The 16828-nt window shown below is 42.4% G+C and overlaps 1 long non-coding RNA gene across 1 annotated transcript in view; it reads right to left on the minus strand.

The window, feature by feature from the left end:
• The window catches only part of LOC134757627 (uncharacterized), a 316386-nt gene extending 300514 nt beyond the window's left edge, over positions 1-15872 (minus strand). The window contains exon 1 of the long non-coding RNA XR_010131842.1: positions 15765-15872. This is a non-coding gene — a long non-coding RNA (uncharacterized lncRNA). The remainder of the gene's footprint in view (positions 1-15764) is intronic.
• Between the last annotated feature and the right edge of the window lie 956 nt (positions 15873-16828).

The raw sequence follows: 16828 nt of genomic DNA on the forward strand, positions 1-16828 counted from the left end.
GTAGCCATATGATATGGTTTAGATCTGTGTCCACACCCAAATCTCATGTCAAATTGTAATCCTTAGTGTTGGAGGTGGGGCCTGGTGGGAGTTGATTGGATCATGGGGGAGGTTTCTTATGAATGGTTTAGCACCATCCCATTTGGTGTTGTTCTCATGACAGTGAGTGAGTTCTCAGGAAATCTGTTTGTTTAAAAGTATGTGGCACTTCCCCATTCACTCTCTTCCTCCTGCTCCAGCCATGTGATGTGGTGGCTCCCATTCTGCCTTCCACCATAATTGTAAGTTTCCTGAGGCCTCCCCAGAGGCCAAGCAGATGCCAGCATCATGCTTCCTGTACAGCCTGCAGAATCATTAGCCTATTAAACCTCTGGTCTTTACTTATTACCCATTCTCAGGCATTTCTTTACAGCAGTGTGAGAACAGACTAATGCACCATGCAACCTGCACTCCCAAAGGAGATGGAGGGATGACAGTGAGAGTTGGGACATTACTCCGATTGTCATGGAAGCCTAGAGGAGTGGGCCTTGATATGTCTTAGTTACGGCAGATGTCACAGGCAGCCCAAGCAGAGTTAGATTCATTACGTGTTTCAATTAAGTTGAAGAATTCCAATAGTGTGGAGGAAACAAAGCCAGATTTTAGTATAAGAAGTGAGGACCTGGAGGCAGAGCATGATTTCAAGCTTTGGAGAACGTGAGTGAGAAGGGAGGTAAGTATAGCAGACTACAGAATTTCTTTGTAATAAAGAAGATACTAGTATCTTGTTGTTAAGAGAAAGGACAGAGAAAGACTGATTGCTGCCACAGGGAGGCCCAGAGAAAGGTGGCAAAGGGGTTAGCCTCAGAGAAAAGAACAGACTTTGCCTCTAAGACAGTGAGGAGAAAGGAAAGAAGACTATGCACAGACCCTGGTATACTGGGAGCTGGAGAGGAGGACTTTGCAAGCAAGCTGGACAGATGCTATTTGACATTCTGGTGGGATGTGTAGCAAAGAGATCTGTTTAGGGACTTTAGCAAGGGGAAAGTGTTCAGAATTAGAACTTGTTTAAAAATGGATAAAGGAGAGTCATACTGCATTGGATCCCAGTGAGATCAGATAGTTTTTTTCTTCTTTCAGCAGGACACATTATCAGGATTATTTTTATTTTTATATTTGCATAATATGAACAGAGAGCAAAAGGATTGACTGAATTCACCAAGGGAAAATGAGAATGGCAACAGAAGGTCAATTCCTTGCCAATGACAGCATGGATGAAAGATGAATAAGGGACTGACTGAAGAAGAGATGAGCAAAGCTAGAAAGAGGCTTGTATCCCAGTGCTGCCTCACACCTGGACTCCAGGCCATGCTGTCCCTTCATCATCTCATGTTATCTTCAAAACAACTTTTGGAAGGATGCAGGAGGAAGAAAATGGGAAGGTGTAAAACTAGAGATCAGAATGAGGAAACCACATCAAGTTCAGAATAAGTGAAAGCACAGAAGTATAAGAGTAACAGGATTTATTGAAGAAAAGTAGATCCAGAGACTATGGTCTTATACGTGAAGCAGTTTCAAGTGACAGCCAAGCCATGTGTATGTGTTGATGAAATGCATTGGAGGAAAGGGTCATCAGAGTTGGGAAGATTTCTAACACTTAGTTCCTGAGAGGGGCAAAGGACTGGGAGATAATACAAGGGGGCATGTTACCTGTGGGAAGTCAGGATGAAAGTGAACTAAATGTCTACCTATTCACAAAATCCAGATTACAAATTGGATGTGGTATTATTTCCCAAAATGCATAACCTAAATCTAATCACAGGAAAATATCAGATGACCCCAAATTGAAGGACATTTTGCAAAATACCTGACTAGTACACTTCAAAAGTGTCAAGAACATAAAAAACAAGAAAACCTAAGGGTCTGTCACAGACTGAGAGAGGAGACATTGCAGCCACGTACCAAGTGGATACCAGATGCAATCCTGGAACAGGATAGGACATTTGTAGAAAACCAGTGGTCTCCAATTAGAGCCTGCAGCTAGCTAACAGTAATGTACCAATGTTAACTTCTTAGTTTTGATACTTATTTGTGGTTATGCAAGAGGGAAAGTTAGGTGAGAGGTAGAAAAGAACTCTCTGTATTATCTTGCAACTTTTCTGTAAGTTTAAAATTATTTTAAAAATTTTAAGAGATAGCTGTGAAGTCCACATGTCCTAGAGAAGTGCAGGAGCCTCTGACCTTTCCATACTGAAACCATCTCATTCAGGTCCATGATGAAGCTTGTTACACATATTTCAATCCCAAGCAAAAATCACCATAGCTAGGAGCCTCTGTGCAGCAGCTTAGTGCACTGCAGTTACTGGCACTCCATAGTACCAAACAATTGTTTGTCCCACTTGAAAGTCGAATTAGGAAATTCTACATTTGTATGGTGACATGCTAACTGTGATGGTTAATACTGAGTGTCAACTTGATTGGATTGAGGGATACAAAGTATTAATCCTGGTGTGTCTGTGTGGGTGCTGCCAAAAGAGGCAGACCCACCCTTAACCTGGCGGGCACAATCTAATCAGCTTCCAGTGAATATAAAGCAGGCAGAAAAACATGAAAAGGAGAGATGGGCCTAGCCTCCCAGCCTACATTTTTCTCCTATGCTAGATGCTTCCTGCCCTCAAACATCAGACTCCAGGCTCTTCAGTTTTGAGACTTGGACTGGCTCTCCTTGCTCCTCAGCTTGCAGACAGCCTATTGCGGGACCGTGTGATCACGAGTTTCTCTGCACAAGCTCTCTCTCTTTGCCTGCCGCCATCCATGTAAGACATGACTTGCTCCTCCTTGTCTTCTGCCATGATTATGAGGCCCCCCCACCGCCATGTGGAACTATAAGTCCATTAAACCTCTTTCTTTTGTAAATTGCCCAATCTCGGGTATGTCTTTATCAGCAGCATGAAAACAAAGTAATACACTAGCCATGACTGACACACCTCCTCCCAAATTCAGCACAGCCACTATGTTCCACAACTGCATAAACCACTAAGTATGTGCTGGGTAGAATACTGACCCTCAAAGATGTCCACATGTGAACTTGTGAACACATTAGATTACCTGGCAAAGGCAGATGAAATTAAGGTTACTAATCAGTTGACCTTGAGATGGGGAGATTATCCTGGATTATCTGGGAGGGGTCAGTGTAATCGCAAGGGTCAAAGTGGATGAGAAAATTGGAGAGAGACCCAGAAGATGGCGGCTCAAAAGGACTCAGTCCAACATTACTGGCCTTGAAGGTGGAGTGATGTGGGTGGAAAACTGTGGATGGAAAAGGTAAGGAAATGGTTTTTCCAGAAAAGAACACAGCCCTGACAACACCTGGATTTTAGTCCAGTGAGATCCATATCAGACAGCTGACCTACAAAACTGTAAGATAATACATTTGTGTGGGTTTAAAGCACTAAGTGTGGGGCATGTGTTGCGGCCACCACAGGAACTTCACACAGTGGTGCCTGGGACTTTGTGAGAGGCTGGGGATGAGAAAAACAAAGAAAGCAAAACTTGCAAAAGCATCACAAACCACATTTTTCCATCTGGGAAAAATTCCCTCTACCTATAGCAAATACGGAAACAGATTGTAAATCATATTCTCAAAAAACATACCACCACTCTCTGTACCAGAACAAGATAGACAGTTCCAAAGAGACGACCAAGAATTTTGTTCTGGAAATGAGGGCATTTGCACCTACCAGAAATAGACAGCTGCCTCCCCTACTCTACCACACCCAGTGATGGTTCCAGGAAAATGCTCTCTGGAGTCTGCCAGCTGTGACACTTTGTAGAGAGACCCCTTGCTCACCAGGCTAAATCATAAACTCATTGAAGCCTGAAGACCCTAAATGAGCAGTATAACCCAATTTGAATATTCAATTTGAGATGTAAATGTGTCACCAGCTGTCTTACTGCAGACTGTTATAACAAAGGGCCATAGTCTCAATGTTTTATAAACATCAGGAATTCATTGTTCACAGTTCTGGAGGCTGAAAGCCTGACATCACAGTGGGTTCTGCGGAGGGCCCTCTTCAGGTTGCAGTCTACCTACTTCTTGTACCTTCACAGGGTGGAGAGAGTTCCAGAGTGCTCATGTATCTTCCTATAAGGGCACTAATTCCATTCATGAGGATGCTATCCTCATGACCTAACCACCTTTCAAAAACCCTCCTGCCCAATACCCTTGCTGGTGAGGATTTCAACTTAGGAATTTGATGGGATGTGGACATTCGGTTCACTGCATGGCTTTTTGTATAATGTTGTTCAGGGACTGGTGGGTGATCAGTAGACAGCCTCTGTAAACTAACTGAGAAAGGCAGTTGAGGATGCAACCCAGGAAACCCAGGAAAGGAAGGCCCTTAGACTCCACCTCTTGGGCACCCTGTGGCATGCACGCAATTGTTCCTGGTGCTGCTGGTGCTGTTGCATCTGGTGAGATCCCTGGCACGGGAGACCTGTCCTTCCCTGCACAGTCTACATGTTATGACATTACAGGTTTTGAGAGCTTAGCTCCTTGTTCCTGGTATCATTCAGGGTTTTGTTGAAAAGACCCCATGCCCTAAGAAGACACCCCACGCTGGCCAGCTGGGGTAAGAAGAGACCCCACAGTGACCAGTTTAAGTTGGAAGAAATTGCTGAAGATAATAGGTATCCAGCAAAAGAGTCCAGTGTGGGCGCTGGGCAGCCAGGAAGGATGTTGCAGTCTGCATGAGGGGTCGTGCCCTATGAAGATCTCTGTGCTGCGCCATCACACACGGGCCCCGTGATGATGAGTACCTGCACCTCTGACCCAGACCCTCCATCACCCCTGCTGCCTAACAAGAGAGCTGCTGCTCCTCACCCCAGAGAATGGACTTAATAAGGTCCCCTCTGCCCACCAGGCACTCACCCTGTGCTCTTCAGGATCCAAGGAGCATGGGTGCTATGATGGGCAGAGCTGGCTCCGTGCCTGCATCCCTGCCTGAGGGTGGCTGGGAACGTGATTTTTTGGCTTCTCCTTGGAGAGCTCGAACTGAAAATATGGCCACTGTCCAGGATATTGCTTTGAGGGAGGACCTCCCTACAGAAGAAGAAGGAAGAGGGGGAGGAAGAGGAGGAGGAAGAAGATCTGAGGACAGTTTAAACATGCCCTCAGCAGCAAAATGTATATATTTTTTTTTAACGGAGTTTCGCTCTTGTTCTTCAGGCTGGAGTACAATGGCTCGAGATCTTGGCTCGCTGCAAGCTCCGCCTCCCAGGTTCAAGTGATTCTCCTGCCTCAGCCTCCCAAGTAGCTGGGATTACAGGCTCCTGCCACCACGCCCAGATTATTTTTTGCATTTTTATTAGAGACGGGGTTTCACTGTGTTGGCCAGGCTGGTCTCGAACTCCTGACCTCAGGTGATCCACCCCTGCTAGGCCTCCCAAAGTGCTGGGATTACAGGCGTGAGCCACCGCGCCCAGCCCAGCAGTAATATATTTAATCAGGCAAACCTCTACCTAACAGAAAGGACAGAGACACTCAAACTGGGCTAACAAGCAATGTCAATCAATGGGCTGCTTACAGAAGACAGACTAAAATAACAACGTACACAAGTTAAAAACAAAAAGATGAAGGAAGATGACAAAAAAGAAATCAGAGAACTGTTAACAGCAGACCAAGTAGAATTCAAGACAAAATGAATTAAATGTGACAATGGAGATCATTTACATCAAGTTAAGGGATAATTTATAAGACAAGGAAAATAATCATGAAATTTTCAAGAGTCAAATAGTGTCTCCTCAAAATCTGCACAGAAAAGGAGATTGAAATAAAAAGAACATTTGATTAAAAACGAAAATGGAGCAGGACTTAGAACTCTCAGTATTACAGATTACTGACACCAAGGCTGTGGACAACGTAAAGCACATAAGTATGTATTCATGGATGTACTCTACTCCTGCAGACACCACAGATACAGAATTGCTTTAAAATGACTTTATTTATAAGTAATAAACATATTATTTATTATAAGGTAGCAGAAAAAAATAGGCATTGGTAACAGCTTCAGTGAAAACACTTCTAACCAGATCTTTTAAAACATCCTCACAAGTAACTAAAGAGTCTGCCATTTTAGTTAGGGCTGAAGTCTGTCAAATCCCAGGGTATGTGGTCAAAGTTCTATTTAAAAGCAAATTTCATTTCTTTAAAGGATTTCACTATTAAAAGAGAAACCATGGATAAAAACTAAGCATCTACGCAAAAAAAAAAAAAAAAAAAATTATGTACGTAAAAAGTGGAAAAAGTGTGGTCCCCAAGAAAGTAACAGTAAAGATCAAAATGAGTGTTAATAAATTAAAAGAAGATATCAAATAGAATTGCTAAAATAATCCAAAAATTGCTTGAAATCATATAGAAATAACATTTTTTAAATAATAAAACATACTTTGTACAAGTATATGCCAATTAAACTTAAAATCTCAGAAAAGTTGATTTCCCAGAGAAATCTCAATTGTCAAACTTGAGAAAAGATTCAAAATACTTGTCATCAAAAATTACCTCCATAGACCGGGCGCAGTGGCTCACGCCTGTAATCCCAGAACTTTGGGAGGCTGAGACGGGCAGATCACTTGAGGTCAGGAGTTCAAGACCAGCCTGGCCAACATAGAGAATCCCGTCTCTACCAAAAAATATAAAAATTAACTGGGCCAGGCGGCACACACCTGTAGTCCCAGCTACTCTGGAGGCTGAGGCATGAGAATAGCTTGAACCTGGAAGGCGCAGGCTACAGCTAGCCAAGATGGCACCACTGCACTCCAGCCTGGGTGACAGAGTGAGATGCTGTCTCAAAAAAAAAAAAAAAAATTACCTCCATAAAAGACCACAAACCTAGCACCCAGATCTTAATTTCTTTTATTTATTTTTTTATTTTTATCTTTTAGCTGCTCCTCGTGGAGCAGGGTTAACTCCTAGGTACCCAGAAGTCAGCCCAGATCTTAATTTCTAATACCATTCTGCAATAAAAGAAACCAGGGCTCCTTAGAGAAATGGCTAATTCTGTGACGAGCCTGGAGCATCTCATAATGCCAGAAAGCAAGAAAATGCTAAGAAAAAGAAAAAAAAAAGAAGCTAATCTCACAATGTCAAAAGGACACAAGAGCCAACCGAAAACACTCTCAGTGGCTAGAACTGGAACAAACTGAGCAACAAAATAAACAAACTAGTCTTGACTAATAGCCAAAAGTATAAGATTGATATCCATGAAGACATTCTGCAATAAATAAATAATTGAATAAATAAATAAATGGGGAAGAAGAGACAAATATCCCATGCATGCAGAAGAATTCCAAATAAATTATGCAGATACTCTGTCCTCAAAGAGATGGAGCATATCTCCCCATGCCTTAAGCGTGGGCTGCACATAGTGACTTCCTCGTAAAGAGGACAGAATGGAAGGGCACGTCCGGCAGAAACCTGACAAACAGGACCTGAGCCAGGTGAATGAGGCCAGCATCAGCAGTGATGAATCATGATGCTGGTACTCACATGCCTCTGATATGATGCAATGAAAACCGCACCTCACCTCTGTGGTCCTCCTTCCCAAAACACAGGACTCCAGTCTAAGCATGAGAAAAACTCCAGGCAAATCCCAGTAGAGGGATATTCAGTGAAACACCTGTCCAGTGTCCCTCAAAACTGCCAACGTCACAAAAACAAGGGAAATCTGAGTAACTGCCACAGCCAAGAGGACTCTAAGGAGACCCAGTGCCCAAATGCAATGTAGCTTCCTGATCAGATCCTAGAACAGAAAACGACGTTAGGAAAATACCGAGGAACTCTGAATCAAGAATGGAGTTTGGCTAATAGAAATGTACCAGCATTGGTTTATTAGTTGTAACAAATGTACCATTCTAATGTAAGATGTTCACAGGAGGAATTGGGTGTGGGTATGTAAACACACTCTATGTTATCTTTGAGATTTCTGAATCCAGAACTACTCCAGAATATGTATTATTTATTTTTATACTTATATATAATATATAATTATATATTATTTACATATTATATATTATATATTATATTCTATTTTATATTTTTATGTTTATGTTTATATATTATTTATATTCATTTATATATTAAGTATATATTTATATAAACATATTACTATAACATATTAATGTAAATCATAAATATATAAATATATTATAAATGCATATTTATATGTATTCAAATATGTCATAAATATATAAATATAGAAAATATTTATGTGTAAAATATATATTGTATATAAACATATAAATTATATATATTTTAAAGCCACAAATATGTTTATAAGTCTTCGGGTAATTCTTTTACAGAGTCAAGGAAATGATCATTAATGACACTGATAGAATGTGCAGGAGAATATAAAAAGTTTTTTGATTCATTTTAAGTAGCTAACACAATCTGATACCGTCATTTGACAGAGGTTGCATACATGTAAATAGAGATATAAAAATCCTAAACTATCAACAAATTGAATTAATGCATTTAAAGAACATTTCAACAAAATATAATATGCAATTTAATATTAAGATATCTATTACTACAATATTAACCTGTCACCTCAAAAGATCAAATCAGAAAACAAATATTTTAATGGACACTTAAAAGGCCTTTGGTATAATTCAACAACAATTACAGATTAAAATTCTTAGCAAAACAGATTTTTTTAAATACTCAAATGATAAAGGACAGCTCTCTTAAATCGATAAGAAAAATCTTATCTAAAACTCAAGCAACCTTCCCACTGAAATCAAGAATCAGAGCATTATGACTGATAAGTTCTCTAATGTTTACCATGTTTCTGGAAGTTAAACATAAGATATTATAAGGTACAAAGCAGAAAGAAGAGGAAAACCCATTGGAAAATAAGTGAAAGTATCTTTTTTTCCCCCTAGAAGTACAGGGGGACTCCTAGGGGGTAAAAAACGAACTATTTTTAAAAGCCATTGGAACTAATCTAGAAGCACAGTAAGTTCATCAAATTCAATATGAATATAAAATGCTACAACTTTGTGTTACCAATAGCTTGTTACAAAATATACTAGAAAAAAGTCCCATTCCAACATCAGCTAAAAATACAAAATGCTTATCTAAAAAAGAAATGAGTGAGACTAGACACTATCATAATGGCCAAGGGTCAAAGATAGTCAAGGCCAAAGAGAAAGAAAGAAATAATAGCAGAAATTAAAGAAAGGACCAAGCTCCCCTGATCCAGCCTTCTGAAAGAAGCCAAACCAAGACGGAATTACAAATGTCCTACAATGAAGAAATATTATAAAAGGTGGTGAGCAATGAACTTGTTGGATTTGGCTGTGAACTTTCTAAAATTATCCAGGGCTTACTGAAACCTCTGTGATCACACGTGCTTTAGTTGTTTGTTTATTTAACTTTTATTTTAGGTTCAGGGTACATGTGCAGGTTTGTTATACAGGTAAACTTGTGTCACGTGGGTTCAATGTACAGATTATTTCATCACCCAGATACTAAGCCTAGTACCCAATAGTTATTTTTTTCTGCTTCTCTCCCTCCTCCGACCCTCCACTCTCTGGTTGGCCCCAGTGTCTGTTGTTCCTCTCTTGTGTCCATGTGTTCTCATCATTTGGCTCCCACTTATAAGTGAGAACATGTGGCACTTGGTGTTTTGTCCTCACATTACTTTGCCTCTATAATGGCCTCTAGCTCTGTCCATGTTCCTGAAAGGACATGACCTTTTATCTAATGTGCTCAATATTCCATTAGCAGTGGTCCCCCCACTAGCATGCACCACAACCAGTGATTCTAAGAAATCAATTTATTTTTCTAAAATCTGATTTGCAAAGAAAAGAGAGAAAACTACCAGCCAACGCTGTACCTAACACGTAATAAAAAGCATTGTACTTCAATGAAGGTAGTACTTGTTTAATTCCGAATTCGAAAAATTGAAAAATAGTTACCAAACCATTGATATACTCACTATGGAAAAGAAAAAGAAAGCTAGACTACAAACATGATGTCAAGTCTATGGGTCATCCTTGTAATCATTAACTTTCAACCACTTTTCTAAAATGCAGCAGAAAACGATACTACTAATAGACATGCATACAGATACAAACACACACACAAAATCAATTGCCTAGTAAAGTAAACACTTGGGATTTTGAAACCAGAAGACTACTAAATTACCTCTTTGTGTTTCATGTTTCCATTGTTTACATGGTAAAAATTATAGCTAATTAAAAACTTAAAATAAATGAATAATGTTTTATGAAACAGGGGTCCTCAACCCCAAGGCCACAGACCGGCACTGATTCATACATAGCCCGTTAGGAACTTGGCCACACAGAAGGAGGCGAGCAGCGGGTGAGCCAGCGAAGCTTCACCTGTATTCACAGCCGCTCCCTATCGCTTGCACGACCACCTGAGCTCCGCCTCCTGTCAGGTCAGTGGTGACATCAGATTCTCATAGAAGCGTGAACCCTCTTGTGAACTGGTCGTGCAAGGGATCTAGGTTGCATGCTCCTTACGAGAATCTTATGCCTGATGATCTTCTGAGGTGGAGCTGAGACAGTAATGCTAGTGTGGGGAGTGGCTGAAAATACAGATTAACAGTAGCAAGAGGTTTGGTTGCACAGAGACCCTAACAAATCAATTGCTTGCAGACTCATATCAAAACCCTATCAGACGGTGGCAAGCGACAATTAAGCTGCATCTGGTGGAAGGCTTTCTGGTGGCCAGTGAGTTGATGTACTTCAATCGTACGGTTGCATCTGATGGCAGGCTTTAAGTCAGAATCTGACATTTATTTTAATCCACGCGTGGCCTACCATTATTTTATTTACCACTTCTGTCCACGCCTCTTTCCTGCACTGGACAATTGTCTCAGTAACAGTTTCGGTAAGCCCATAAGCTAACCCTAGCCAAAATCAGTAAAAAAACAAATGTCACTGGAAAGCTTATTTGAAAAGGGGGAAAGACCCAATCATGAGACAGCAGAAGACCCTAAGACTGACAACATAAAGCAAGCTGCATTTAGAAGAAAAGACCAAGAGTCCTATTTAAATTACAGGTTCATTGCAACAGGTGATTCGCATTTTCCAAGCCCACTCTGTATACTATGTGGTGACTCTCCAATGAAGCCATGAAACCTTCAAAATTGCTTCACCACATGGATACCAAGCACTCTGCATTAAAAGATATGCCTTTGGAGTTTTTCAAAGGAAAAAACATGAACATGAAGAACAGAAGCAATTAGTGAAGGCCACCCCTTCATCAAATGTGTCTGCACTGAGAACATCATTCTTGGTGGCTAACGGCATTACTAAAGCTAAGAAGCCCTTTACTATTGGTGAAGAGTTCATCCTGCCTGCTGCTAAGGACAATTGTCGTGAACTTTTAGAAGAGGTGGCAGTTTGAAAGGTGGCACATGTTCCTCTTTCGGCTAGCACCGTCACCAGAGTAATTGATGAAATATCAGGGGATACTGAGGCACAATTGTCAGAGGAGATTAATGAGTCACTTTGGTACACAATTCAGGTTAACAAGTCTACCAATGTTGACAACAAGGCAACAATGCTTGTTTCTGTGAGATATATCTTCAGGAGGATGTGCATGAAGACATGTTAGGTGTACTTTTGCTGTCAACAAACACCACAGCTACAGAACGACTCAAATCTTCAAATGATTACGTATCAGGAAACTGAACTGGCCATTTTGTGTCAGTGTATGCACAGACAGAGTGGCTGCCATGACTGAATGGCTTTCTGGTTTCACTACTTGGGTCAAAGAGGTCACTTCTCAATGTGAGTCTCTGCGGTGTCATCCATAGAGAAATTCTGCATAGTCAAAATATGTCACCTGCACTTAACAAAGTTTTGCAGCATATAATTAAGGTTATCAACCACATTAAAGTACATGCCCTTAAATCATGTCTGTTCGTGCAGCTCTGTGAGGAGATGGATGCAGGGCACACACGTCTTCTCTGATACATGTGTGCTTAGAATGACATGCGTGTGATAGGATGAGATGGCTTCTCTGATACACAGAAGTCAGGTGACTTTCTAAAGGTAGATCACTGGCCAGAGTTTTTGAGTTATGAGAGCCCCTCCAGAGATTTCTTTTAAAACAGCAGTCACCACTGGCAGCACATTTCAGTGACACAGCATGGGCTGCAAACGTTGCTTACTTGTGTGACACATTCAACCTGCTCCACAAACTTAATCTGTCACTTCAGGGGAGAACGGCAACTGTGTTCAAGTCGGCAGATAGTCAGTAGATTAAGCAGCTGCATTCAAAGCCAAACTGGAATTATGGGGGCAACAAGTGAACACTGGGATTCCTGACATGTTTCAAACATTAGCAGAGATTGTGAAAGAGACGGAGCCAGGGCCTTCTTTCCCCCAGCTGGTGCATGATCACCTACCTCAGCTTTCAGTAGAGCTTGAGCGTTACTTCCCAATCACAAAATACCCCCGAACTGAGAAGGAATGGATCTGCGATGCGTTTATGAATCAGCCAGGTGAACTGACTTCGTCCGCGCTAGAAGAGGATCACCATCATTTTGCTTGAGATTGCAAATGATGTGGCCTTGGAAGTATGTTTGAGACAACTTCAAATCTCCATACATTCTGGATTGTTAAAGAATATCCTGAGATTGCCACAAAAGCACTGAAAAGCCTGCTTCCATTTTCAAGGTCCTATCTTTGTGAAGCAGGGTTGTCTGCAGTGACAGCAACCAAAATGAGATTAGAGTTGAGTGGACATAAAGCAACACACTTCAGGGTCACTGTCTCCATCACTCCCAGATGGGACCATCTAGTTGCAGGAAAACAAGCTCAAGGCTCCCACTGATTCTTCATGATGGTGAGTGGTATAATTATTTCATTATATATTACAATGTAATCATAATAGAAATAAAGTCCATAATAAATGTAATACGCTTGAATCATCCCAAAACCATCCCCCGGCCCACTCGGTCTATGGAAAAATCGTCTTCCACAAAACCAGTCCCTGGTACCAAAAGGGTTAGGGATGGGACCACCGATATAAAACATAAAACTCAAATTTAACGTTCCTGGATTTGTGCACTCATACACACTTTCATACTCATACACACCCGCCCACACACGCACTCTTATATGGACTCACACACAGTTACACATAAATACACATGCACACACACCCCCTTGCACACTCACACAACTCTCACATACACTTAGCCACATTCACATACTCATACACACTCAAACACATATGCACATACACGAATACACACTCACACTCACCCCTCTCTCATATACACAGCTACCCACACTTGGATACTCACACATGCACATACTCACACCCATTCACACCCTCTCTCAAGCACTCACACTCACACACAGTCACATACTAATAAGCATGTACACACATGTGCACACACTCTCACACCCATGCTGTCTCACACATATGCTCTTCCACTCACACAGTCATACATGAATAAACACGTATACACACTCATGCATGCACACACATACACTTTCATACACTCACCCACAGTCACATAATAAACTTGTACACACATGCACACACTCTCACACCCATGCTCTCTCACACACTCACATGCACTTACACAGTTACACATGAATAAGCATGTACACACATGCCCACATGCACCCACACTTTCATGCACTCACGTGCACTCATACACTCACACATACGTTCACACACATGCACAGTCACACATATTCACACACTCACCGAGAAAAGAACAAACAAAAGCTCGGTAGAGTCTTTGTAAACATTTTTCCTCCTTGTTTTGAAACTTTTGTGCAATTTGTATATTTTAAAAGTAAATTTCATTTCTGCCTTATATACCATCGTAATTTCTGTCTCTCAGAAGCTTTAGTTTCTGCCGTATCAACAGAAGGTCTAACCCATTTGTCCACCCAGATCACCTAGCTGCAGTCCAGTGGTGAAGGCCGGCAGCCTGGCGGACAAAGTGTCCCCAAGACACCTCCACTGTGATGAGGGCATCACCGCACTGTGCCCTCCCCTATGATGCTGAGCCTGGACCTAGGGGCCGCCCACACTGAGTTGAAGGCTCAAGGACGAACCTCTTCTTGACAATGAGCAGTTCAACCCTTCATGAGCACAAGAGTCCAGTCTTCCATTTTAAGTTATTTTCTTCTTATTTGAGCCACTTAGCTAGAGTCAAGGGAAGTAAAACAGTGCCCAGGTCAATAGAGACTGTGAGTTCTCTAAGAAATAGTGGGTTTATCCCATTTGTTCTAAGAAGCTCCGGGGCGGGGCAGAGAGCCCATGGCAGGGGATGAGTCAGCAAAACCCTTGAACTATGTATGCAGTGTGTGATTAATGAACAGCCTTAAAGAGTGTGGCTGAAAAGCTTAGTTTTAATTAAGGCGCAGTTTAGAAAGGAGTAAGATTTCCTACAAGAGGAGTGCCATGATTTTAACAGGGAGGAAGAAAGAAAAAGGAAGAGGGGGAGGGAGGGAAGGATAAGCCCTTTTGCATAAAGACAATTCCAGGGGATTCTGAAAAGACAATATGTTCATGGCAACCTAGGTGTGGGGGAAGAAAAGCTAGGACCCCATAAAGACTCCACATTTTTTAGCATAAGAACCTACCTTAGAACACAGTGAGAGACTGCCACGTGCTCCAGTTATCTCTGAACAATGTGACTTCTGCACCTGTCTGCTCTGACTTTTGTGCATGCAGTTCTTTGTAGACAGTGGTTTCCGCACAGGAAGCCCAGTCTCTCTCAGCACAGCTGCCGTGCCTACCCCCTGCAGTCAGGGCTTACTACCTCTTCTGGGGCCATGTCTCCGTCAAAGACCCTGCCCAGGTAAGTCTGCTAGTACATTGGGGACCCACCGAAAGGGGCATTGGAAGCACAAGAGCCATTTCATGAGGTTTAAATGGAGGCCCAGGAATTACAGCTCCTGCCATGTCAGGCAGCTCTCATCGCAGAAGTGATGCGAACAAGGAGAGCTGGTCTGTTTCCCCAAATCAGGCATTTGAAGCCTCAATCCAGACTGTCCTATACAATCCTGTTGATTATTCCAGTTGAGGTACACATACTGTTTAGCTCTTTAAAAAATGATATTCTGTGGCATAATTTAAGGTAAAATACAGCAAACACTCTACATTAGGTATGAAGTTAATGGTCATGGTGGGGAAAGCAAAACTTCTCCACTTGAGTCTATTGTAGACCACAAATGTCCAAAATACTTAAGGCACAATGGAGCCCTCTAACTTCCTTTGGTTTTTTTCCTTAAAACTGTTAATCAAAAAAAAATTTTCAAAACATGCTATAAATAAGATGCAACATAAACTCATTGGAAGGAACTAAAACACTGAGAGGCCAAAGGTTTCTCCCAGCCCTGGAAAATGAGGAAGTCTGTCAGATGGGCGACCTCTGCAAAGCCAGGGATCCCTATACCCTGGCTGAGGGTCCTGAGAGTACCAGGAGCCCCTCTGGACCCTGGGCCAGCTCTCCTGGCAGCCCCCACTGAAACACAAGAGGCTCAGTGCTGGGTCAGTCTCAGGGATCCTCTTCAGCCAGCCCCAGGGCACAGCCCCCTCATCAATGCCTGCAAGGCTGTGGCACCACAACCAGGATCAGGGCTTGATGGGAATAACCCTGTGGAAATAAAAGCAGCCATCTGACCCTGGCACCCACGGGCTGTGAGCAGGCAACTGGCAGCCTCCTAATCTACAACATAAATACAGCAACAATAGCAACAAAGTGTGTGGGCACACGTACCTTGTGTCTGATTTAGGACAATCTTGCTATGATCACAGAGATCAGAAACTTAGCACACCCATGGCAGCCTCTCTTGCACTGCCAGACAAAAATAAGAGGACAGCAGGCTGCCTGGTTGATGCAGGAGGCGAAATAAACAGCCCAGGATTGGCTGGTGATCCGTCAGCAGAACTGGGTCAGCTCAGCTCATGCGAAAACACAGTGCCAGCCTCACTGCCAGACAAAGAGCAGAGCCTCAAAGTGGAGCAGGCCTCCAGGTGGCCACCTCAGCTGTCCAGCCAAGGTCAGAGGGGCTGGGCAGAAGAGGCGGCTGCTGGCCAGGCGGGATTAGCTGCTGGCCCAGGCAGCAGCAGAGATCAAGCATGGGTGTAGAGAGGTACGTTTCCAGCACGCAGCCTTCTGGAGCCAAGACGTTCTCCCGACACCACTGCTGCCTGCAGTGCATCCACAATTTGGTTTCCAATTTTTCTGTACAACAAAATAAAGCTTTAAAAAAAACAACAACACACAGCCCTTTGTGCTAGATTCTGTTTAAGCTACTTGAGCACTGAAAGGATGATGAACTTATCAGCACTTTTCAATCCAAGCAGAGCCAGAGCGCAGCCACACACACACACATTCATACATGTGCACACACTTACACACATTCATACATGTGCACACACACCCATACATGTGCACACACGCACATCCATACGTGTGCACACACTTACACACATTCATACATGTGCACACACATGCACGCATATGCATTACTCACACATGCACACGCTCACACATGTAGACACTCACACATGCATGTACACTCACACTCATACACATGCACCCATACATGCTTACACAAATTCACATACTACTCACACAAGTACCCATATATACATGTACTTACATTCTTACACACATGCACACAGACACACACACACGCCAGTCCTTCCTAAGTGCCAGGCCATCAGGAGAAGCGGGAGGGAAGGCATGCTGGTGTCTTTGTGGTTCTAGACAAAAGTGAACCCAAAGTGAGCTTCCATCCCAGTCGTTCCTGGTGATTCTGCCCGGCTTACTGCCTG

This window comes from Gorilla gorilla, chromosome 19 (assembly GCF_029281585.2).
Source record: "Gorilla gorilla gorilla isolate KB3781 chromosome 19, NHGRI_mGorGor1-v2.1_pri, whole genome shotgun sequence".
NCBI lineage: Eukaryota > Metazoa > Chordata > Mammalia > Primates > Hominidae > Gorilla > Gorilla gorilla.